This window comes from Giraffa tippelskirchi, chromosome 12, assembly GCF_054371585.1.
Source record: "Giraffa tippelskirchi isolate mGirTip1 chromosome 12, T2T-mGirTip1v1.2.pri, whole genome shotgun sequence".
Classification (NCBI taxonomy): Eukaryota; Metazoa; Chordata; class Mammalia; order Artiodactyla; family Giraffidae; genus Giraffa; species Giraffa tippelskirchi.
Window position 1 is genome coordinate 1,764,110 of NC_137286.1, and position 23,085 is coordinate 1,787,194.

A 23,085-nucleotide genomic window follows, 5' to 3' on the forward strand; every position below is an offset into this window, starting at 1 on the left:
TGTTCAGTCACTCAGTCGTGTCTGACTCTTTGCGACCCCATGAACCGCAGCACACCAGGCCTTCCTGTCCATCACCAACTCCCAGAGCAACTCATGTCCATTGAGTCGGTGATGCCATTCAGCCATCTCATCCTCTGTTGTCCCCCTCTCCTCCCACCTTCAATCTTTCCCAGCATCAGGGTCTTTTCCAATGAATTAGTTCTTCACATCATGTGACCAAAGTATTGGAGCTTCAGCATCAGCATCAGTCCTCCAGTGAATATTCAGGGCTGATTTCCTTTACGGTCTTTTAAAATTTTTTTTCTGGCTGCATGGCATGTCCATCCCACCACACACCTACCCCTTCACCCTACTCAGCCTTGCCACACGCCTATCTGTCCGTCTTGCCCCCCAGTGACTCATCAGATGCCCACATGGCTCCCCCAGACACGCCCCACAACATGAGCACCCAGCTCACAGGAGCTCACCCTTCACATGCCTGCCCAGCTTGCCCACCATGCCAGCTGGGGGAGGGTGCTGTGAGACCTAAAAGCGCTGAGCCCTGGAAGCCCGCCAGGCGGCCTGCTCCCACCCACTCCACTCTTGTATGCATCTTCCGGAGCATTCTCCCAGTGCGCAGTCCAGGCCTAGAGCCTTGCCTGGACCCCGGGAATCCAAGCATCCCAGACGCCTGGCTCAGAAATCCCAGCAAGGGGCCCTGACAGTCCGTGCACCAATTGTAGTGGGGGGGCGGTTGGGAATGCTGGCACAAATCTGGGGACCACGGGCCCAGACCAGGGGTCAGGAAACTTGGCCCAGCTGTTCCCCTAAATGAACATGGCCGGGCCGTCTCACCCGCACACTGATGTCCGGGGAGAGGTGGAGAGAGGCTAGGAGGGAGCCGCGGCCCCAGTCCAGCTGGCCTTCTGGCGCAGAGGGCGCCCACCCCTCAGTCCACCCCGGGGCAGGCATCTGCACCCTGGCCCCAGCTCGGCCTGGCCTCTCTGAATGCTGGTTCTGCACCCCAGTGCCTCCCTGCTCCCCGCTGAGCCCGGTGACCGGGGGAGCAGCTGCTGGCCACCTGGGACTCATCCCAGCAGGGAGGCAGCAGGCTCCAGGGCAGGGCCGTCGAGGCAAACTGGGCACCAGATGCTGTCCCGGCCTTGCCAGGGCTCTCGGAGCTGTGGCCTATCAGGCCACCAACCACGGACAAAGGGCAGCCTGCACAGAAAGGACCCGGGGGCCCTGGGCATGAGGCCAGTCTCTCTGAGTCACGAGAGGGGGCGTGCCCGCCCTCAGAGCAGGCCTCGAGAGGATGTGGGGAGCGGGGCGCGCCCCGTCAGCCTTGCAGGGACATGGGCCTCCTCCCCTCGCGTGAGCACTCAGAGGCCGCTGGCGGGTCCCGAGTCGGACCGGCTTCGTGCTGCTGCGTCGCAGGGGACGGGGAGGCCCGCGGCGTGGGGGTGGGGGGCAGCCGGCCTGGGGGGCAGTCAGAACTCCCACTCGTGTGCCCATCAAGGCGCTGGCTTTGTGCGGGCAGCTTGAGGTGCCCCCAGTAAATGAGAGTGTAACTTCCGAGATCGCGGGGCGCCCTGAGCATCACTGTGGGGACAGTGATACAGCTTGAAGGCCCAGAGAGGGTCCCCATGACGTGACACAGAGCGCGCACGCTGTCGGAACCACGGCTCAGACAGACGTCAACACGGGGGCTCACCGGCCTTCTGTTTGTGAAAAACACGGCACCTGCAAAGGGCAGCGAGGCAGGTCCCCCTCCCGGCCCCGCCGTGGGGCGCCGTGACCCGAGTGGCCGGAGCCGTCCGGCCCCTTGGCTCCACGTCAGTGAGGCTCCCCCGTCCTTTCACCGCTTCCGGGCTGACCCGCACATCCCGGAAGTACAGAGTTTCCCAGAGTTTCCCAGAGTTCCGTGCGCCACGTCAGCGGGTTAAGTGACCCCGAGGAGGGGGTCATGGACCCTGTGATGTACGGATGGTCAGAGGCCCAGGTGACAGGCTAGCCTTCGACTGGGGTCTGCGGAGTGGGTGGCTGGGGGGATCCCCCCAGGTACCTGCTGGGGCTGGGCCCGGGATCGCTTTTGGGGGGTGAGGGGGAGCTTGAACTGGGTCAGGGAACCGAGAGAGGGCAGACAGACGGCTCACACACGACTGCGCCACCCGCGTGACCGGGGGCTCCGGAAAGGGCGGGACGCCGTGCCCCTCCCGCCGAGGGTCGGGCCCCTGCCGGCGCCTCCCCACGTGGAGGAGGCGTGGGGTGTAGCCCGGCCCTCAGAGGCCACCTTGCGACTGGCCGGGGGCGGGGAGGCGGGGAGGGGCCTCTGCGGACGACACCCCGCAGGGAGGAGGTGCAGCCCCGTGAGGCCGCGGCCGCCGGGACCCCAGCGCCTCGGGGCGGCCGGCACAGCTGTCCGGAGGCGGAGGGAGGTGCCCTCAAGCCTGTGTGGACCGGTCACTGCACGCACACTGCCTCTGGAGGGAAGCCCGATCTTGGGGGGGGGGCGCGGGGGGGAGCAGGGCTTTTTCAGCAAAAGAAAACAATACTCGAAGAGAACTGAGAGCCGAAGCCCTGCCAGCTGGAGAGGACGTGTGTCCTCCGGAGAGGAAGCCAGGGCAGCTTCAGGGCGTTCTCAGCACTGCCGGCAGGACAGCGGACCCTGCGGCTTGCTGCGCCAGACGCCCACCAGGGAAAACATCCCCCCGCCCCGGAAAACATCCCCCAACCCTGACCTAACCACGCTCGGAAGTCACCCTGACATGGGTCAAACACTTCACCTCTAACCTTTCCAGAAGGAAACACAGACGGGGCTTGTTTGTGACTTGGGGTTAGACGAAGGTTTCTTAGGAAACTCAAAGGAACTAACCATAACATAAAAATCTTAAATTATAAAATAAACATCAAAATCCCAAACTGCTGTTCATCTCAAGACACTGTTTAAAAAATGAATAGACCACATACAAAGAATAAATCAAAATGGGTTCATAAGACCTAAAACTATAAAACTCCTACAAGAGGAGCTTCCCTGATCGTTCAGTGGCTAAAACTCTGTGCTCCCAGCTCAGGGGGCTCTGGTCTGACCCCTGGTCAGGGAACTAGACCCTGCTTGCTGCACATAAGAGTCCAGGGGCCACAACTGGAAAGAGCCCGCCTGGAGCAAGGGAGGCCGACGACCGCCGGGCTGCAGCTGGGGCCTGGCACAGCCAAGTGAACAAATACCTGTTAAAAAAATCTCCTAGAAGAGAACATGGGGGATAGTTTCATGGCACTGCAGATGACAGTGGTTTCTTGGACATAACACCAAAGTACAGGCGACAAAAGAGAAAACAGACCGATAGGACCACATTAAACTTAACTTCAGTGCGTCAAAGGAAACAGGTGACAGAGTGGAAAAGCAACCTACAGGAACAAAGGAAATACTTGCAAACTGTGTATCTGATAAGGGGTTAATAGTAAGACTATGTAGAAGACTCCTACAACTCAACAAAAATCAAGTAACACAATCACAAAACAAAGGACTTCGATAGACATTTTCCCAGATTATACACAAATGACCAATAAGCACCTGAAACGATGCTCAACCTCACTAACCATCAGAGAAATGTAAATAAAACCACAATGAAATATCCCCCTACACCCAAGGTGTGTGTGGGGGGGAAAGACACCCCAGCGGTCCAGTGGTTAAGAATCTTCCAGCACAGGGGACCCAGGCTCGATCCCTGGTGGGGGAACTAAGATCCCACATGCTGTCGGGCAGCTCACCCCATAGGTTGCAACGATCCAGTCCAGGCTTGCTCTGAAGCCCACGGGCCACAACTGGAGAGAAACCCATCCCCCACAGCAAAAGACTGGACACACCCAAATTAAAAATAAAAACAGCAAACAACAAACATTGGTGAGACAGTAAAGAAGCTGGAAACTTTGTGCCCCACTGGTAGGATATTAAAATGGGGCAGACACTATGGAAAACAGCGTGGAGGGCCCTCAGAAAATTAAAACCTGAGCTGAAACCATTTGGTGGTGTTTTGTGGGGCCGCTGGGTCAGGAAGATCCCCTGGAGGAGAGCATGGCGACCCACTCCAGCCTTCTTGCCTGGAGAATTCCAGGGATAGAGGAGCCTGGAGGGCTACAGTCCGCGGGGCCGCAAGGAGTCGGACACGGCTGAAACCACTGAGCTCGCACACACAGAAAGCTCCAGTCCTCTGTGTCTCAGCGCATGGAAAATTCATCAAGAGGCAAAGTGATAGATAAGAAGTGATTTATTAGAATAGGATGCTTGTGAGGCTGGCAAGCAGGCGGTCAAGAGGATGCCGTGAGTGGAGAACTCAGCGGGCTGCAGTTTTATGGGCAGAGGAAGCGTGGGAAGGGGGAAAAGACCGCCTTCTGCCTCATTATTGAGCAGACGTCCTGCTTCCGTATCAGCTCCTCCTCCAGCTGGGCAGCAGAGCTTTCTTGTCCCTACACGGTCAAGTTAGGGCCCCAAATGACCGTTTCTCATGTGTGCAGAGAGCGTGTCCTACCTCACTCAGCTCACTGGCAGGATGTACGTCTCACACCACCATTGTTTTATTGTCTGGGGGCATGTCCCGTTCTTCTAGTGAATGGTTTTGTTGCTAAGCCAGCCTGCTCAGTTGTGTGGTTAAGCAAACCTGCCTTCTTGAGTAATCATTAACTTACAGGGGTCTCCCGTATTTTTTCTGTTTACAGTCTCCTAGGGGGATTAACAGAGGTTCGTGACATTGTACAGGAGACAGGGATCAAGAAAATCCCCATGGAAAAGAAATGCAAAAAAGCAAAATGGCTGTCTGAGGAGGACTTACAGATAGCTGGGAAGAGAAGAGAAGCGAAAAGCAAAGGAGAAAAGGAAAGATATTCTCATCTGAATGCAGAGTTCCAAAGAATAGCAAGGAGAGATAAGAAAGCCTTCCTCAGCGATCAGTGCAAACAAATAGAGGAAAACAACAGATTGGGAAAGACTAGAGACCTCTTCAAGAAAATTAGAGATACCAAAGGAACATTTCATGCAAAGATAGGCTCGATAAAGGACAGAAATGGTATGGACCTAACAGAAGCAGAAGATATTAAGAAGAGGTGGCAAGAATACACAGAAGAACTGTACAAAAAAGATCTTCACAACCCAGATAATCACGATGGTGTGATCACTCACCTAGAGCCAGACATCCTGGAATGTGAAGTCAAGTGGGCCTTAGAAAGCATCACTACGAACAAAGCTAGTGGAAGTGATGGAATTCCAGTTGAGCTATTTCAAATCCTCAAAGGTGATGCTGTGAAAGTGCTGCACTCGATAGGCCAGCAAATTTGGAAAACTCAGCAGTGGCCACAGGACTGGAAAAGGTCAGTTTTCATTCCAATCCCAAAGAAAGGCAATGCCAAAAAATGCTCAAACTACCGCACAATTGCACTCATCTCACATGCTAGTAAAGTAATGCTCAAAATTCTCCAAGCCAGGCTTCAGCAATACGTGAACCGTGAACTTCCAGATGTTCAAGCTGGTTTTAGAAAAGGCAGAGGAACCAGAGATCAAATTGCCAATATCCGCTGGATCATCGAAAAAGCAAGAGAGTTCCAGAAAAACATCTATTTCTGCTTTATTGACTATGCCAAAGCCTTTGACTGTGTGGATCACAATAAACTGTGGAAAATTCTGAAAGAGATGGGAATACCAGACCATCTGACCTGTCTCTTGAGAAACCTGTATGCAGGTCAGGAAGCAACAGTTAGAAATGGACATGGAACAACAGACTGGTTCCGAATAGGAAAAGGAGTACGTCAAGGCTGTATATTGTCACCCTGCTTATTTAACTTATATGCAGAGTACATCATGAGAAACGCTGGGCTGGAAGAAGCACAAGCTGGAATCAAGATTGCCGGGAGAAATATCAATAACCTCAGATATGCGGATGACACCACCCTTATGGCAGAAAGTGAAGAAGAACTAAAGAGCCTCTTGATGAAGGTGAAAGAGGAGAGTGAAAAAGTTGGCTTAAAGCTCAACGTTCAGAAAACTAAGATCATGGCATCTGGTCCCATCACTCCATGGGAAATAGATGGGGAAACAGTGGAAACAGTGTCAGACTTTACTTTTTTGGGCTCCAGAATCACTGCTGATGGTGACTGCAGCCATGAAATTAAAAGACGCTTACTCCTTGGAAGGAAGGTTATGGCCAACATAGCATGTTTAAAAGCAGAGACATTACTTTGCCAACAAAAGTCTGTCTAGTCAAGGCTATGGTTTTTCCAGTGGTCATGTATGGATGTGAGAGTTGGACGGTGAAGAAAGCTGAGCGCCGCGGAATTGATGCTTTTGAACTGTGGTGTTGGAGAAGACTCTTGAGAGTCCCTTGGACAGCAAGGAGATCCAATCAATCCATCCTAAAAGAGATCAATCCTGGGTGTTCATTGGAAGGTCTGATGTTGAAGCTGAAGCTCCAATACTTTGGCCACCTCATGCGAAGGGTTGACTCATTGGAAAAGACCCTAATGCTGGGTAGGATTGGGGGCGGGAGGAGAAGGGGACGACAGAGGATGAGATGGTTGGATGGTATCGCCGACTCGATGAACATGGGTTTGGGTAGACTCCGGGAGTTGGTGATGGACAGAGAGGCCTGGCGTGCTGCAGTTCATGGGGTGGCAGAGAGTCGGACACGACTGAGCGACTGAACTGAACTGAACTGAACTGAGTGGGATTAACTGTTTAACCACCTATATTGTCCCTTTATGTCTGTATCGGAACTACCGTATGATCCATCAATCCCACTTCTGGGCATTTGTCCAAAAGAATTTAAAGCAGTGTCTTAAGGACATCCTTGCACACCCAGGCACAGAGCAGCACTATTCACAACAGCCAAGAGGTGACAGATGAGTGGCGAAGCTTAGTGACCATCCACACAATGGACCAATCCAGCCTTAAGAAAGGAAGCTCTGACACCTGCTACAACACAGATAAACCTTGAGAACGTTATGCTAAATGGAATGCTACTGCTACTGCTAAGTCACCTCAGTCGTGTCCGACTCTGTGCGACCCCATGGATGGCAGCCCAGCAGGCTCCGCCGTCCCTGGGATTCTCCAGGCAAGAACACTGGAGTGGGTTGCCATTTCCTTCTCCAATGCATGAAAGTGAAAAGTGAAAGTGAAGTCACTCAGTCGTGTCCGACTCTTAGCGACCCCATGGACTGCAGCCCACCAGGCTCCTCCATCCATGGGGTTTTCCAGGCAAGAGTACTGGAGTGGGGTGCCATTGCCTTCTCCGGCTAAATGGAATAGGCTGGCACAAAAAGACAGACACTGTATAACCTACTCATGAAGATATTTAAAGAGGCCAAACTTAGAGACAGAAAGAAGCATGGTAGCTGTCAGGGGCTGGGGGTAGGAGGAACGGGGAGGTGGTGTTGAATCAGATGTGCAAGATGAAAAAATTCTAAAGATCTGCTTCACGACAAGGTAAATAAAATTCACACTTTTACGTGGTTAAGATGGCGATACGTTTGTGTTTTTACCACAATACAATGAATAGGCAAGGTTACACTAAGATAAAATTTTCATGAAACGTATACCTGACAAAGCACTTATGCCCTAAACAAAGAACTGCTACAACTCAGCGAGAGACATACAAGCAACCTCCGAGATGGGGCCTAAGACTTCAGTAAACACGTCACAAAGAAGATACGGGTAAAATGCAATACAGAGAAGGATTAATAAAAGCGGATTAACTACTTGGTGCGGGTAAACAGAATTCTAAAGATGCCCGGAACTGGTCTCCGCCAGTGGCCCAGCGGCTAAGCCTCCGCACTCCCAGGGCAGGGCCCGGGTTGGATCCCTGGTTAGGGAACTAGACCCCACAAGGCACAACGGAGGCTGCGACCAAAGGCCTCGTGTGCCGTGCACAAGGCCCCTCCCTCATTCATTAACCCAAAGAAACGAGCACATTTCTTTCAAAGACTATAGGAAGAGAAGGTCAAAGTAGCCAGCGCTGTGAAAAATTTGGCCGTTCCTTACAAGGTTTAACCACTATCTGCTCAGTAATCCCACCACTTCAGTTCAGTTCAGTTCAGTTGCTCAGTCATGTCTGACTCTCTGCGACCCCATGGACTACATCACACCAGGCCTCCCTGTCCTTCACCAAGTCCCCAAGTTTACCCAAAGTCATGTCCATTGACTCGGTGATGCCATCCAGCCATCTCAGCCTCTCGTCCCCTTCTCCTCCCGCCCTCAATCAGAGAATGCTCAAATCCCACCTCTGGTAGGTGTTTCTCCTGTTTATCCAAGAGACAGGAAACCGTGTATCTATAAAGACTTGTTCACAGCAGCTTTCTTCACAAAAGGCCCGAAGTGAAAGCAATCCACATCAGTAGGAGAATGGATAAATAAATTAGTGTTTTTATACAAGGGATAATAAAAGAACAAATCATTCATTCATACAGCAACATGAATGAGCCTCAGAAAATGTTGGGCAAACAGGACTCTGACCAGAGGAGGACGTGCTGCAGGATCCCCTTTATACGACCGTCTACAGCAGCCAGGACTAACCTACAGTGAAAACCCTAGTACACAGCCAAAGAGACCAGAAGAGCGCCTGCTCTGTGGGGAGCGCCCGTGCTGCTGGAGACAGCCTCTCTCAGGGAGGGTGTGGCTGCGTGCATTCATCAGCTCTTACAGGACTGGGATTCACACCCACGTGTGCCCTGCGTGTAAGTACTAGCGCTAGAGTCAGTCCCTCAGTCGTGTCCAGCTCTCTGCGACCCCATGGACTGTGGCTCTCCAGGCTCCTCTGTCCATGGGACTCTCCAGGCAAGAATACTGGAGTGGGTTGCCATTCCCTTTCTTCAGGGGATCCTCCTGACCCGGGAATCAAACCCGGGTCTCCTGCGTTGCAGGCGGATTCTTTACCATCTGAGCCACCAGGGAAGCCCATGTGTAAACTATACCTCAAATATTTTTTAAAAAAAGAAAAAAATAATAATCTCTGACTTAGAGCTCTATATGAAAACAGGAGGGGACATTTTATCTTTTTAAGTATTTTATTAAGGTGTGCTGGGCGTCAGTCGAGGCACGCAGGATCTTTAGTTGTAGCACGTGGTATTGAGTTCCCTGACCAGGGCTTGAACCCAGGCCACCTGTGTTGGGTGCTCAGGGCCTTAGCCCCTGGAGCACCACTGAAGTTCCCGAGGAAACATTTTTAAAAGACCTGGTAACATCTTTTCACTTTATACTCTTCCCAAATAGGTTATTTTGTAATAACACAAACAATAAACTTATATAACTCTCCAAATTGTTTATAAAAATGCTTCCACAAAGTTGAAAGAAGTTCTGCTTTCTTGTCTAATTGTTCATCAATATTTCCAATTTTTTTTTTTCATTTATGAGGTGTTCCCTACCATTACCAGGTCGCAAGCCAAAATTTAGAAAACCTTGTCTGCAGACGGACAGCGGCTGAAACAAAACCTGCAGTTCTGAGAGAGAGTCGCTAGATGGCAGCGCTGCTGCTCCGACGGCTCTCGAATTAGGAGGGAAAAACACGTCCCCCTCCCTTGAATAGGTTTGTTGAAACCCAAGTATAAGGAGCGCATTATGAAATGCAATTTAAGCAAGAAAATATTATGTAAGAGATAATGCGCCTGTCTCTAATTACAGGTCTTCAAAAGCGCAGCCTAATTTAAGATTCCTCTAAAATCTTTGCCTGTCATCTTTCAACATTATACTACTTCTCTGAGGTTATAATGGCACATTTTTCTCTCCTGCTTAAAAAAAAAAAAAAATCTTTTCAAGTTAATGTTCTAAGACCATTGTTCCAATTCAAAAGCAAATCCAGGGATTAATCCAGAACGTGCCAGAGCACAGAGCACTATTTTCTGCAGCACTCCCTCCCCTGGTGTTGAATCTCTCTCTCAGCCCCTCTGCTCTGGTTTCCAGGGAGTCTTACCTTGCTGTCGGGGACCGGGTCAGATCTCCGCTTGTGTCCTTAACATTCGGGAAACTTCATGGTGCAGAGAGAAGACGCTCAGGAGACATTAGTCACTTGAATTCTGTGATTTGGATACTGTCTGTGCTCCTAAAAGGAAGCCTGGGCTTTTCAGAGTGGGAGGCAGTGGTCAACTGTTACTTTGAATTCAGACAAGTCAGAATGTATAGTCTGGAAGCAAATATCCATGGCCACACTGAATCTAGACCATATCAATTTGCTTTGGTCTCTTCTTGTGATCGTTAATACTTCTCCTATCAGATCAGTTCAGTCGCTCAGTCGTGTCCGACTCTTTGAGACCCCATGGATTGCATCACGCCAGGCCTCCGGGTCCATCACCAACTCCTGTAGCTTGCTCAAACTCATGTCCATCAAGTCAGTGATGCCATCCAACCATCTCATCCTCTGTCATCCCCTTCTCCTCTGGCCTTCAATCTTTCCCAGCATCAGGGGCTTTCCCAATGAGTCAGTTCTTCGCATCAGGTGCCCAAAGTATTGGAGTTTCAGCTTCAACATCAGTCCTTCCAATGAACACCCAGGACTGATTTCCTTTAGGATGGACTGGTTGGGTCTCCTTGCAGTCCAAGGGACTCTCAAGAGTCTTCTCCAACACCACAGTTCAAAAGCATCAATTCTTCAGCACTTAGCTTTCTTTATAGTCCAACACTCACATCCATACATGACTACTGGAAAAACCATAGCCTTGACTAGACGGACCTTTGTTGACAAAGTAATGTCTCTGCTTTTTAATATGCTGTCTAGGTTGGTCATAGCTTTTATTCCAAGGAGCAAGCATCTTTTGATTTTATGGCTGCGGTCACCATCTGCAGTGATTTTAGAACCCCAAAAAATAAAGCCTCTCACTGTTTCCATTGTTTCCCCATATATTTGCCATGAAGTGATGGGACTGGATGCCATGATCTTAGTTTTCTGAATGACAAGACCCATTCTCCACTTCAGTCACTCTCTCCCATCAGGAAGCTTCCATAAGCCTCTTATCCTTATCCATCAGAAGGTGGACAGAATGAAAACCACAACCACAGAAAACTAATCAAACTGATCACATGGACCACAGCCTTGTCTAACTCAATGAAACTATGAACCATGCCATGTAGGACCACCCAGGACGGATGGGTCATGGTGGAGAGTTCTGACAAAATGTGGTCCACTGGGGAAGGGAATGGCAAACCACTTCAGTATTCTTGCCTTGAGAACCCCATGAACAGTATGAAAAGGCAAAAAGACATGACACTGAAAGATGAACTCCCCAGGTCGGCAGGGGCCCAATATGCTACAGGAGAAGAGCGGAAAAATAACCCCAGAAAGAATGAAGAGACGGAGCCAAAGCAAAAACAACACCCAGTGTGGATGTGACTGTTGATGGAAGTAAAGTCTGATGCTGTAAAGAGCAATACTGCATAGGAACCTGGAATGTCAGGTCCATGAATCAAGGTAAGTTGGAAGTGGTCAAACAGGCGATGGCAAGAGTGGACATCGACATTTTAGGAATCAGTGAACTAAAATGGAATGGAATGGGTGAGTTTAACACAGATGACCATCATATCTACTACTGTGGGCAAGAATCCCTTAGAAGAAATGGAGTATCCCTCATAGTCAACAAAAGAGTCCAAAATGCAGTACTTGGATGCAATCTCAAAAATGACAGAATGATCTCTGTTCGTTTCCAAGGCAGATCATTCAATATCACAGTAATTACTGCCCCAACCAGTAATGCTGAAGAATGAACAGTTCTATGAAGACCTACAAGACCTTCTAGAACTAACACCCAAAAAAGATGTCCTTTTCATTATAGGGGACTGGAATGCAAAAGTAGGAAGTCAAGAAACACCTGGAGTAACAGGCAAATATGGCCTTGGAGTACAGAATGAAGCAGGGCAAAGGTTAACAGTTTTGCTAAGAGAACGCACTGGTCACAGCAAACACCTTCTTCCCACAACACAAGAGAAGACTCTACACGTGGACATCACCAGAGGGTCAACACCAAAACCAGACTGATTATATTCTTTGCAGCTGAAGATGGAGAAGATCTGTACAGTCAGCAAAAACAAGACCGGGAGCTGTGTGTGGCCCAGATCATGAACTCTTTGTTGCAAAATTCAGACTTAAATTGAAGAAAGTAGGAAAAACCACTAGACCATTCAGGTATGACTAAAATCAAATCCCTTATGATTATCCAGTGGAAGTGACAAACAGATTCACGGGATTAGACCTGATAGACAGATGCCTGAAGAACTATGGACGGAGGTTCGTGACATTGTACAGGAGGTGGTGATCAAAACCATCCCAAGAAGAAGAAATGCAAAAAGGCAAAATGGATGTCTGAGAAGGTCTTACAAATAGCTGAGAAAAGAAGAGAAGCCAAAGGCAAAGGAGAAAAGGAAAGATACACCCATCTGAATGCGGAGTTCCAGAGAATAGCAAGTAGCAAGGAGAGATAAGAAAGCCTTCCTCAGTGATCAATGCAAAGAAATAGAGGAAAACAATAGAATGGGAAAGACTAGAGATCTCTTCAAGAAAATTAGATACCAAGGGAATATTTCATGCAAAGATGGGCACAATAAAGGACAGAAATGGTAGGGACCTAACAGAAGCAGAAGATATTAAGAAGAGGTGGCAAGAATACACAGAAGGACTATACAAAAAAGATCTTCATGACCCAGATAACCACAATGGTGTGATCACTCAGAGTCAGACATCCTGGAATGTGAAGTCAAATGGACCTTAGGAAGCATCACTATGAACAAAGCTAGTGGAGGTGATGGAATTCCAGTTGAGCTATTTCAAATCCTAAAAGATGATGCTGTGAAAGTGCTGCACTCAATATGTCAGCAAATTTGGAAAACTCAGCGGTGGACACAGGACTGGAAAAGGTCAGTTTTCATTCCAATCCCAAAGAAAGGCAATGCCAAAGAATGCTCAAACTACCGCACAATTGCACTCATCTCACATGCTAGTAAAGTAATGCTCAAAATTCTCCAAGCCAGGCTTCAGCAACACGTGAACCGTGAACTTCCAGATGTTCAAGCTGGTTTTAGAAAAGGCAGAGGAACCAGAGATCAAATTGCCAACATCCGCTGGATCATCGAAAAAGCAAGAGAGTTCCAGAAAAACATCTATTTCTGCTTTATTGACTATGCCAAAGCCTTTGACTGTATGGATCACAATCAACTGTGGAAAATTCTGAAGGAGATGGGAATACCAGACCACCTGACCTGCCTCTTGAGAAACCTGTATGCAGGTCAGCAAGCAACAGTTAGAACTGGACATGGAACAATAGACTGGTTCCAAATAGGAAAAGGAGTACGTCAAGGCTGTATATTGTCACCCTGCTTATTTAACTTACATGCAGAGTACATCATGAGAAACGCCGGGCTGGAAGAAGCACAAGCTAGAATCAAGATTGCCGGGAGAAATAACAATAACCTCAGATATGTGGATGACACCACCCTTATGGCAGAGAGTGAAGAAGAACTAAAGAGCCTCTTGATGAAGGTGAAAGAAGAGAGTCAAAAAGTTGGCTTAACATTCAGAAAACTAAGATCATGGCATCCAGTCCCATCACTTCATGGCAAATAGATAGGGAAACAGTGGCTGACTTTATTTTTGGGGGGCTCCAAAATCACTGCTGATGGTGATTGCAGCCATGAAATTAAAAGATGCTTACTCCTTGGAAGGAAAGTTATGGCCAACCTGCTGCTGCTGCTGCTGCTGCTGAGTTGCTTCAGTCGTGTCCGACTCTGTGCGACTCCATAGACGGCAGCCCACCAGGCTCATGGCTAACCTAGATAGCATATTAAAAAGCAGAGACATTGCTTTGCCAACAAAGGTCCGTCTAGTCAAGGCTATGGTTTTTCCAGTGGTCATGTATGGATGTGAGAGTTGGACCATGAGGAAAGCTGAGCGCTGAAGAATTGATGCTTTTGAACGGTGGTGCTGGAGAAGACTCTTAAGAGTCCCTTGGACTGCAAGGAGATCCAACCAGTCCATCCTAAAGGAGATCAGTCCTGGGTGTTCACTGGAAGGACTGATGTTGAAGCTGAAACTCCAATACTTTGGCCACCTGATGTGAAGAGTTGACTCATTGGAAGAGACCCTAATGCTGGGAGGGATTGGGGGCCGGAAGAGAAGGGGACAACAGAGGATGAGACGGTTGGATGGCATCACCGACTCGATGGACATGGGTTTGATCCAACTCCAGAGATAGTGGAGGACAGAGGAGCTTGCTGTGCTCCGGTCCGTGGAGTCACAGAGTCAGACACGACATAGCAACTGAACAACAGCAATGAACCCCAAAACATGACCTTTAAAATACTCGCATTCGAGAAAAGTATTCCTTTGTGGTCACACGTGGATCTGTTTTTGTAAACACTTCACAAACCTAAGGGAAAGGATACTCTAAGTGTGAGGGATGCTGGATTCTACATAGATACTGTATCAGCTTTACCGCCTCTATTATCTGATTCCTGTATCCTAACTGGTGAATCAGACGCTGGAGAGCGATCACAGGAGTGCCAAGGTCACCCATTACTGTTGTATTTGCATGAAATTCTCCCAGTATTTATTATTTCATCAGTACATTGCTTGGTGCCCACATATTCCTAACACACCATTAATTTTGCCTTTTACATTACATAATATTCCTCTTAATTCGACACACTTGACCTTAAACATCGCCTTGTCTGATGTCAACTGCAGATTCCACTTTTTGTTCTCCTTTCTCTGTTACCTGGGCCCTCACCTTTATGTCCAACTTTTATCACTCTGTGTTCTCATAGACAGTGTGGAGCTGGGTTTAGTTTCTTTCTCAGCCCTAGTTAGCTTCCTGTGCTTTGGTGGGAAGGCTCAGCCCACACGATAACGTACTTGGTTCCGTTCCCTTCAGCTCCACGTTTGTCCCTCATCGCGCACGCACCGCTCCTGCCTACCCGACCCCCGTGTCCTGGTCTCCTCAGGGTGCAGCACCGCCCCCCCCCCCGTTTGTCTGATGTCCCCGCTCAGGGGTCCCTCCCTTCCACGGTCCCCGTGACCATGGCCATCCCTTCAAGACTCGTGTCCGAGTACTTCCCACACCAAGAGGTTTCCTCCCGTCTCCCTGACACAGCAATCACGCCCTGGGTGACGGGTGCAATGCTGGCTCTGAGGATCGGACCCCTGCTTCTAAACGGACTAACGCGGTACCCAGAGTGGGACAGAGGGGAGACAGAACAGAAGCCACAGAGAGAGACTGGGTCAGGAAGTCACTGGGTCAGAGATGCTGGTGGCCACCGAGATGGTGAGACACGACAGAGTCATAGATGTATTTTGGAAATCAAATTCTAACGAAAAAAATAAACTAGTTCAGCCACCACCTGTAAACTGCTCCATCCCAGACCCTTCCGTCCACCTGACACCGCTCCTGACCTCCAGACACCTCATGGCTTTTTTCGTCTCACCATTTTTATTGACTTATTTTTGGCTGTGCTGGGTCTTCATTACTGTGTGTGTGCTCTCTCTGGTTGCGGCGAGCAGGTCTCCACTCTGTTGCGGAGCACGGGCTCTAGCGCGTGCGGGCTTCTGTAGCTCTGGCTCGAAGGCTTAGTTGCCTCACGGCATGTGGGATCTTCCCAGCCCAGGGACAGAACCTGTGTCCCTTCGTTAGCAGGCAGACTCTTATCCGCTGGGCCACCAGGAGAGCCCCTCACAGCTTCTTGCACATCTTTATTTGACGACCCATGGGTGCTTTAAGCACCAATCCAGATTCTCCCTCACTGCACCAAATCTGTTATTTTCCTGGCAAAGGACGCCACCATGGACCCGACTCTCTAACCTGAATCCCAGCGGTCACTGCAGGACACTGCCCATCACTCACACATCAAGCCTAGCTCCTTCAGCTTCTGAAAATCCATTCTCTCTCTCCCCAGCTCCACTGTCGGCCTCCTCCTCGCGCCCAAGCAGCTGTTCTCCTCGGTCACTTCATGTCCTGCTCCCATCCACCCCCATCTACTCATCACCCTGCAGCCAGAAGTCTGGAGAGCTGAAACGGGACCAGGCACCGTCTTCAGTATAAAACCCCACGCTCCACTGTCCGCTGGCATGATCTCAGACAAACCCTGACCAAAACCAGCCTACCCAGCAAGCAGAGCCTGTGAGACTCCTGGACGGTGTCACAGAGCCCAGAGGCAGGACCGAGGCCAGAACCAAGCACTCAGATGTCCGCCAAGCCCTGGGCCCCTCCCAGCCCTGCTTCTCTGGACACAGCGGCTTCAGCCACCACTCCAGCCGCAGGCCTCCTGGTTTCTGCGTGGCCTGACGCCGTGATCTCCAGTGTAAAACCGCGAAGGACCCCGCGGTCCGGTGACGGCAGGTGCCCACCTCTGGACCCACAGGGGCCGCCCTCACCTCTGGACCCACAGGGGCCGCCCTCACAGCTGGCCCAGGAGGAGCAGGGACGCTCGGAAGCAGATGTTCAGTGTTGGGGGCTCTCAGAACAGGGTTGGTTGGGGCGGGGAAGGCGGCGCCGCAGGGCAGACAGGACGTGATCCGCTCTCTGCCCGTCGGAACCCCCCCGAGCGTCCCCTGCCTGCTCTCGCCCGCCCGAGCCTTCCTGACCCGTCCGCCTCCCGTCATGCGGGCATCATGACCATCTTCACGCAGGGCCTCAAAAAGGCTGCAGTTGCCCCTCAAGTCCACTGTCCTCAGCAGACACTTCACCTGCCCTCGCAGTTCTGCCGCTGAGTCTGTGGGAAGTCCCCGCGCCCCCCCACGTCCCCCGCACCAGGGCCCCTGGTGGCCCCACGAGAGGGTGGAGGGAGCTCCTTCTGAGCCCTGGGTCTCCTCGCTGACACGCGAGCTCCAGGCAGAAAGCCTCCTGACCCCGCTCCCCAGCGCCTGCACCTGCCACCAGGAGGCAGTCAATGGTTTAGAAGGTTGCCTTTTTCTGAGGTGGTTTACCTTCACAGTAATTTCTTTCTGTGCTTCTAAGAGCCGCGGTGGTTCACTACACCATTTTACGTTTAACTAATCGCTCTCACATCTGAGCACAGCACACTGACATCATGGCAGTGCACCCTAGGACACAGGAGGTGGCCTTACAGCGGCCTCAAGACCCCACGCGGTCCAGCCAGCGGGTCTCCCTGCCGCGGAGCCTGGACGTGGAGGCGGGCCGGCCGGTGTGCACCCGTGACTTCCAGCCCCCCGCCCAGGCCCCCTGGTCCCCTAAACCAGAGGGTTGCCCCTCAGCCTCCCGCCTCCTGACGGCTGCGGGCAGGCCCTCCCCAGACGGTGATGGGTTCTATTCAAATCACATTTGAATACCAAGTAGGTGCCCGGTCTTTAGAAATTAATAAAATACATATTCTACTCTTAAGAGATCTGTAATACAGTGTGAAAACTCCTCTTAGCATTCACTACGGGGCTGGGTCATTCGACCCTAAACCCCTAAAAGGCAACCCCAAAATGCTTGTGGAGTAAGGGAACTATTTAATTCTGGGAGCAAAACCAGATGCCCAGAGGGACAGGGAAACGGGGCACTTCCTTCAGTCCAGAGACCTGTGGACAGCATCGCAGCACAAGGGACGGGCCTGGGGGCGTTTACCAAGGGGCAGAAGTCCGTCCAAGCGGAAGGAACTGCGTGTGCAGAGAGAGAATCTCCAGGGAGATGAAATGTCCAGGACACGATGAGAAACAGGCCCCCAGGACGGTGACCTGGGCTGCAAGGCTGCCTGGTGACACCACAGCCAAGGCCTGTCCAGGCTGGACCGGGAGCGGCTGAGCAGCCGTGACGCGCAGGCCACAGGGTGGACCCACTGCCATGGGGCAGGAAACATCTCCACGGCGTCCCCCGCCACCTGCCACCATCCTGACAAGGCGTGGATCTAAATACATTTGCATTATGTCAACAGTGGAATGTTTCACTGAAAAAGCATTTTCGGGAATGAGTTTCACTAAATCTATGTAACTGTGTGCTCAGCTTTCTAAACAAAGTAGTTTTGTTGTTTTCATTTCCGCTTTCTCCCCCTCCCAAAAGATTCTCACTAGGGTTAATTCTCTTGCAGAGAGTGTTTAGGGAGGTGTGTCTGTCTTCAATTTTATCAGAGCTTCTGTCACTGGGGAGCCATTTTTCCCACATTAAATTTTGTGTTAAGTCACTCAATCATGTCTGACTCTTTGGGACCCTATAGATGGCAGCCCCCAGGCTCCTCTGTCCATGGGATTTCCCAGACAAGACTGGAGTGGGTTGCCATTTCCTCCTCCAGGGAATTGTCCCAACTCAGGGATCCATGCCGGTCTCCCACATTGCAGGCAGATTCTTTACCGTCTGAGCCACTAGGGAAGCTCAAAATTGTATAAAGATGTCTCTGCTTTTATCCCCTTTAATATTTCATTATTACTATCATTATTGCTACTATTTGGCTGCTGTGGGTCTTCGCCCAGGTGCGTGGGCTCTCTGCTGGGGCACAGTCTCTTGTCGCCCCGCTCAGACTTGGTTGTCACCCCATGGCTTGTGGGACCTTAGTTTCCTGACCAGGGATCGAACCCGTGACCTCTGCACTGGAAGACAGACTTTTAAGCACTAGACTACCAGGGAAGTCCCTACCCACTTTTAGATGGTAATAACTGCCATTCTTGAGAGTTTTTCTTTGACCAATAATGCTATTTAGAAATGTGTTGTTCAATCTCCAAATATTGTGGGATTTTCTAGCTATCTTTCTGTTTGTGACTTCTAGTTTAGTGCTCTGAGAGCATAATTTATTTAAGCTCTATTAAATGGATTAAGGTATGTTTTATGTCTCATAGTCTGCATAGCTATTGCAGTGAGACAAGAAGAGTAAATAAATGCATACAGCTTGGGAAGGAAGAAATAAAACTCCATTTGCTCACAGACGACATGATCATCAATAAAGAAAATCTCAAAGAATGAATTAAACAACTGAAACTAGTAAGTGATCATAGTGAGGCTGCTGGATTCAAGGTCAACATATAAAAGTCAACTGTTTTGGGGCTCCCTGGTCCGGTGACCAAGTCTTTGCCTTCCAATACAGGGGGTGCAGGCTCAATCCCTAGTTGGGAACATAATATCCCATAAGCCTTGGGGCCAAAAAACCAAAACATGAGACAGAAAGAGTGTTCTAACAAATTCAATGAAGACTTTAAAAAAACATGGGTCAGATTAAAAAAAAAAAACTATAAAAAGTCCAGTGGTTTCCAGTATTCCAACACTGAACAATAGGAATTTGATATTTAAAACACAGTATCTTTTACATTAGCACCAAAGAAAAGGAGACTAAGTATTTGGTAACAAATTGAACAAAACATGTACATGACCCATACACAGAAAAGTACAAAACTCTTATGTAAGAAACCAGAGAAGATGTAAATAAATGGAGAGATATTCGACGTTCATGGATTTGTTGTTCAGTTGCTCAGTCGTGTCTGACTCTTTGCAACACCATGGACTGCAGCACGCCAGGCCTCCCTGTCCATCACCAACCCCCAGAGTTTACTCAAACTCATGTCCACTGAGTCAGTAATGCCATCTAACGATCTCATCCTCTGTCATCCCCTTCTTCTCCTGCCTTCAACCTTTCCCAGCATCAGGGTCTTTTCTAGTAAGTCAGCTCTTCACATCAGGTCGCCAAAGGATTGGAGTTTCAGCTTCAGCTCAGTCCTTCCAATAAATATTCAGGACTGAGCTCCTTTAGGATGGACTGGTTGGATCTCCTTGCAGTCCACGGGACTCTCAAGAGTCTTCTCCAACACCACAGTTCAAAAGTATCAATTCTTCAGTGCTCAGCCTTCTTTATGGTCCAACTCTCACATCCATATGTGACTACTGGAAAAACCATAGCTTTGATTAGACGGACTTTTGTCGGCAAAGAGATGTCTCTTTCTCTAACCTTGTTCGTGGACGGGAAGACTTAATATTGTTAAGGTGTCAGGTCCCTCCAACATGATCTAGATTCAACACCACCCCAACCAAAATCCCAGCAAGTCGTTATATGGATATCAACAAACTGATTTTAAAGTTCGTATTATTCTATATCATACAGGTGTACGAGCATATTCACTGCAATGCTGTATATGACAGTGAGACTACTAAATATTTAAGTGCCTGATGTGAAAAGGTAGTCAATTATGAAAAATCAATAAAATTCTATACCACAAAGCAGTTAAGAAGAATGAGATAACTGTGTAGTGATCTAGAAATACGATCCACAAGGAAAATTCAGCGAAGACATTAAGGCATAGATGGGAGTATGCAGCACACAGCCAGATGTGAGAACAGGCTGCCCCGGGGCCTGCGCGCAGAGACAGCCTCTGGAAGGGGGAAGACAGTGCGTCTGGATTAGCTTTCTGTGGCTGCTGCAACAAGTTACCACACACAGGGGGGCTCGGGGGCGGGAGGCGGGGCTGGAGCCGGGAGTCTGGGATCAAGGGGCCAGCAGGGCTTCGCTCCTCCTAAAGCTCTCGGGGAGGGTCCCCTGCCGCCTCCAGTCTCTGGGGGCTCTGGCCATGCCTCGTCAGCCCCTCCATCTTCACACGGCCTCTTTCCTGTGTCCTCTGTGTGTCTCTTAAGAGGATGCTGGTTACTGGCTTCAGAGCCTACCCTAAGTCCAGGACGGTCTTCTCATCTCGAGATCCTTCATCAGACCTGCAAAGACTCTCTCCAGACAAAATCGCATGACAGAGGCCCCCGGGGTTAAGACGTGGACACAGACTGCGCAGCCATCACTCATCCCCACACAATGCTGTCCTGAGAACTCTGTTCCTCGGATGTTTCGAATCCAACCCCCTTCCTTGTGACCGCTGCGTTCCGGCACACACGCCCCAGCTGGCCACCTGCTCTCAGCACCGGGGTCTCCTTGGGTGAGAGTCCTTACCTGCAGTGGCCTGCCCCGTGCCCCGTGCCCCGTGCAGCAGCCAGGATGGTCGTTCTCAGCGTCAGCTCAGGTGTGACATCACTGCCCAAGCCCCTCTGAGAGGCCCCACCCCACTCAGAATGAAAAGGTGAACTCGCCCCATGGCCTCGGTCCTAAGCATCCTTGCCCCGCCTCCCGGCTTGCTCTCCAAATACTCCAAGCATGCGCTCCCTCATCTCCTCTGCCCAGAATTCCTCCTCCCCATGCACCCTCAGGTCAGATCTCTATCCGCTGTCCCCTCACCATGAAGCTTTCCCTGACGCTGTCATTTCCCCGCACCCGCCCTCTATCGCCAGGTCAGCAAACCACAACCCACGGTCCGACACTGGTTCATATAAATCAAGCTTTGCTGGAACTCAGCCTCGCTGATTCATCGAAGCATCACCTGTGATTACTTCGGAGCGATGGCTGCAGAGCTGACAAGCAGCACAGACACCTCACAGCCCCAGCTCCCAGGACTGTGACCAACGGGCCGCCCTGTCCCGGGAGAGCAGCCCCCCGCAGCCCCCTCCGCTCCCTTCACCGGCCTTCTGGGCACTCACCACTGCCGGCCTGGCTGTGCCTCCTGTCTCCACTCCCCAGGGTTGGCTCCCTGAGGTTGTCAAAGCCCCTGAGCAACAGGACGTGCTTAACAAACCCCCATAGGACTGTGCAGAGACCACGGCTGCCTCTGGGGACAGCTCAGTGCTGGTGGGGAGAAGGCGGACTCTGCTACCTACCCTCTAACACCCCTTCATCTCACACCAGGGACATGTATGACTCACCAAGATCATAAAAAACTTTAATATGTCAGCAGAGAATTGTGCACATGAAAAGCATCGCAATTACCCTCTAAATCAAAGTTATATGGAAAGACATGCTATCAAATATACTGTTTTTTTAGAAAACAGCCTGTACAAAGTTAATGTGATGAAGAATGATGACTGATTTAACCAGCAACATGGATCCTGTGTTGGGGGTTGGAAAACAAGGTGCTGCTGCTTAGTCGCGTCAGTCGTGTCCGACTCTGTGCGACCCCATAGACGGCAGCCCTCCAGGCTCCCCCGTCCCTGGGATTCTCCAGGCAAGAATACTGGAGTGGGTTGCCATTTCCTCCTCCAGTGCATGACAGTGAAAAGTGAAAGTGAAGTCGCTCAGTCGTGTCCGACTCTCCGAGACCCCATGGGCTGCAGCCTACCAGGCTCCTCTGTCCATGGGGTTTCCCAGGCAAGAGTACTGGAGTGGGGTGTTATTGCCTTCTCCAAACAAGGTGCAGAAGGATGGAAAGAGCCCCGCCTCCATCCGTTACAGCAGCAAGCAATTAACCACTAAGGTGAAACGAGGCAAAAGCATAATTTACTCAATAAAATACTTTTTAAGATGGAGGCAATTCTAGGAAAAAAAAAAAAGGTAAGAGTTAGAATTGTTTTTTGAAGGGCAGAACCACAAAAATCAAAAAATTGGATGTTTTATTAATTTATTTGGCTGCACTGGGTCTCGGTTGTGGATTGCAGGATCTTAGTTCCCTGCCCAGGGATCCAACCCAGCCCCCTGCGCCGGGAGCACAGTCTTCACCACTGGATGGCCAGGGAGGTCCCCCCCTTTTTTTACACAAGCCTTTCGGTACTATTTAATTTTCCACTCACAGAACATTTACTCAAACGCTAACAAGCAAGAAGCCGCCGGCAGCCCAGGCCCGAGCCGGCCCGCCCACTGTGCCTGCTCCCCCTGCGGCCCGCCACTCCCACCCGGCGGCGGGCAGCAGCTGAGGCCTGACCCTTCAAGCGGAGGAAGGCCGCTGCGCTGCGGGCGAAGCGCACTCCCCGGAAACCTGCAGGGGCGCTTTGGCTCAGGGCTGCCCCCGTCGCAGCCGAGCGAGCCCGGAGGCCAGGGACGCGGGGCTGAGACGGACGCAGCCACGCGGCCCGGCACACGCGCGTCCGCAGGCTTCCAGGCTGCTGGCCCGGCGGACCTGCGGAGGCGCAGGGCAGCGCCGGGCCAGGCCCCGGTCTACAGAAGTCCTCCCCGCGCCGAGAGGGGGGTTTCCGAGTCCCCCACCTGAGCTCCTGCTCACCCCCCACCGGCGGACCAAACCCCAGCGCGGCTGGTGTCTTCTCACAGGCCGCCCCACTCAGGAGGACCGTTCCTCCCGCCGCCCACTGGCCGGTCCAGCCCGTCCCTCCAGCTGCTCACACCCGTGTGAGAGCTAACTCCGATCT

The 23,085-nt window shown here is 50.8% G+C and overlaps 1 protein-coding gene and 1 long non-coding RNA gene across 5 annotated transcripts in view; one reads left to right on the forward strand and one right to left on the reverse strand.

Annotated features, from left to right (window-relative positions):
• Positions 1-1,858, reverse strand: part of ASPG (asparaginase) — a 32,113-nt gene extending 30,255 nt beyond the window's left edge. For 3 of the 4 annotated variants that reach the window (XM_081548540.1, XM_081548539.1, XM_081548538.1), the window contains exon 1: positions 1,723-1,853. The gene's annotated coding sequence lies outside the window, so the exon portion shown is untranslated. Of the gene's footprint in view, positions 1-1,722 lie in introns of all 4 variants that reach the window. The other variant, XM_081548537.1, reaches the window with a different exon arrangement.
• LOC145529046 (uncharacterized) lies at positions 1,729-17,950 on the forward strand. The gene is made up of 2 exons (XR_014070863.1): positions 1,729-1,981; positions 15,890-17,950. It is a non-coding gene; the product is annotated as an uncharacterized LOC145529046 (long non-coding RNA).
• The last annotated feature ends 5,135 nt before the right edge of the window (positions 17,951-23,085 follow it).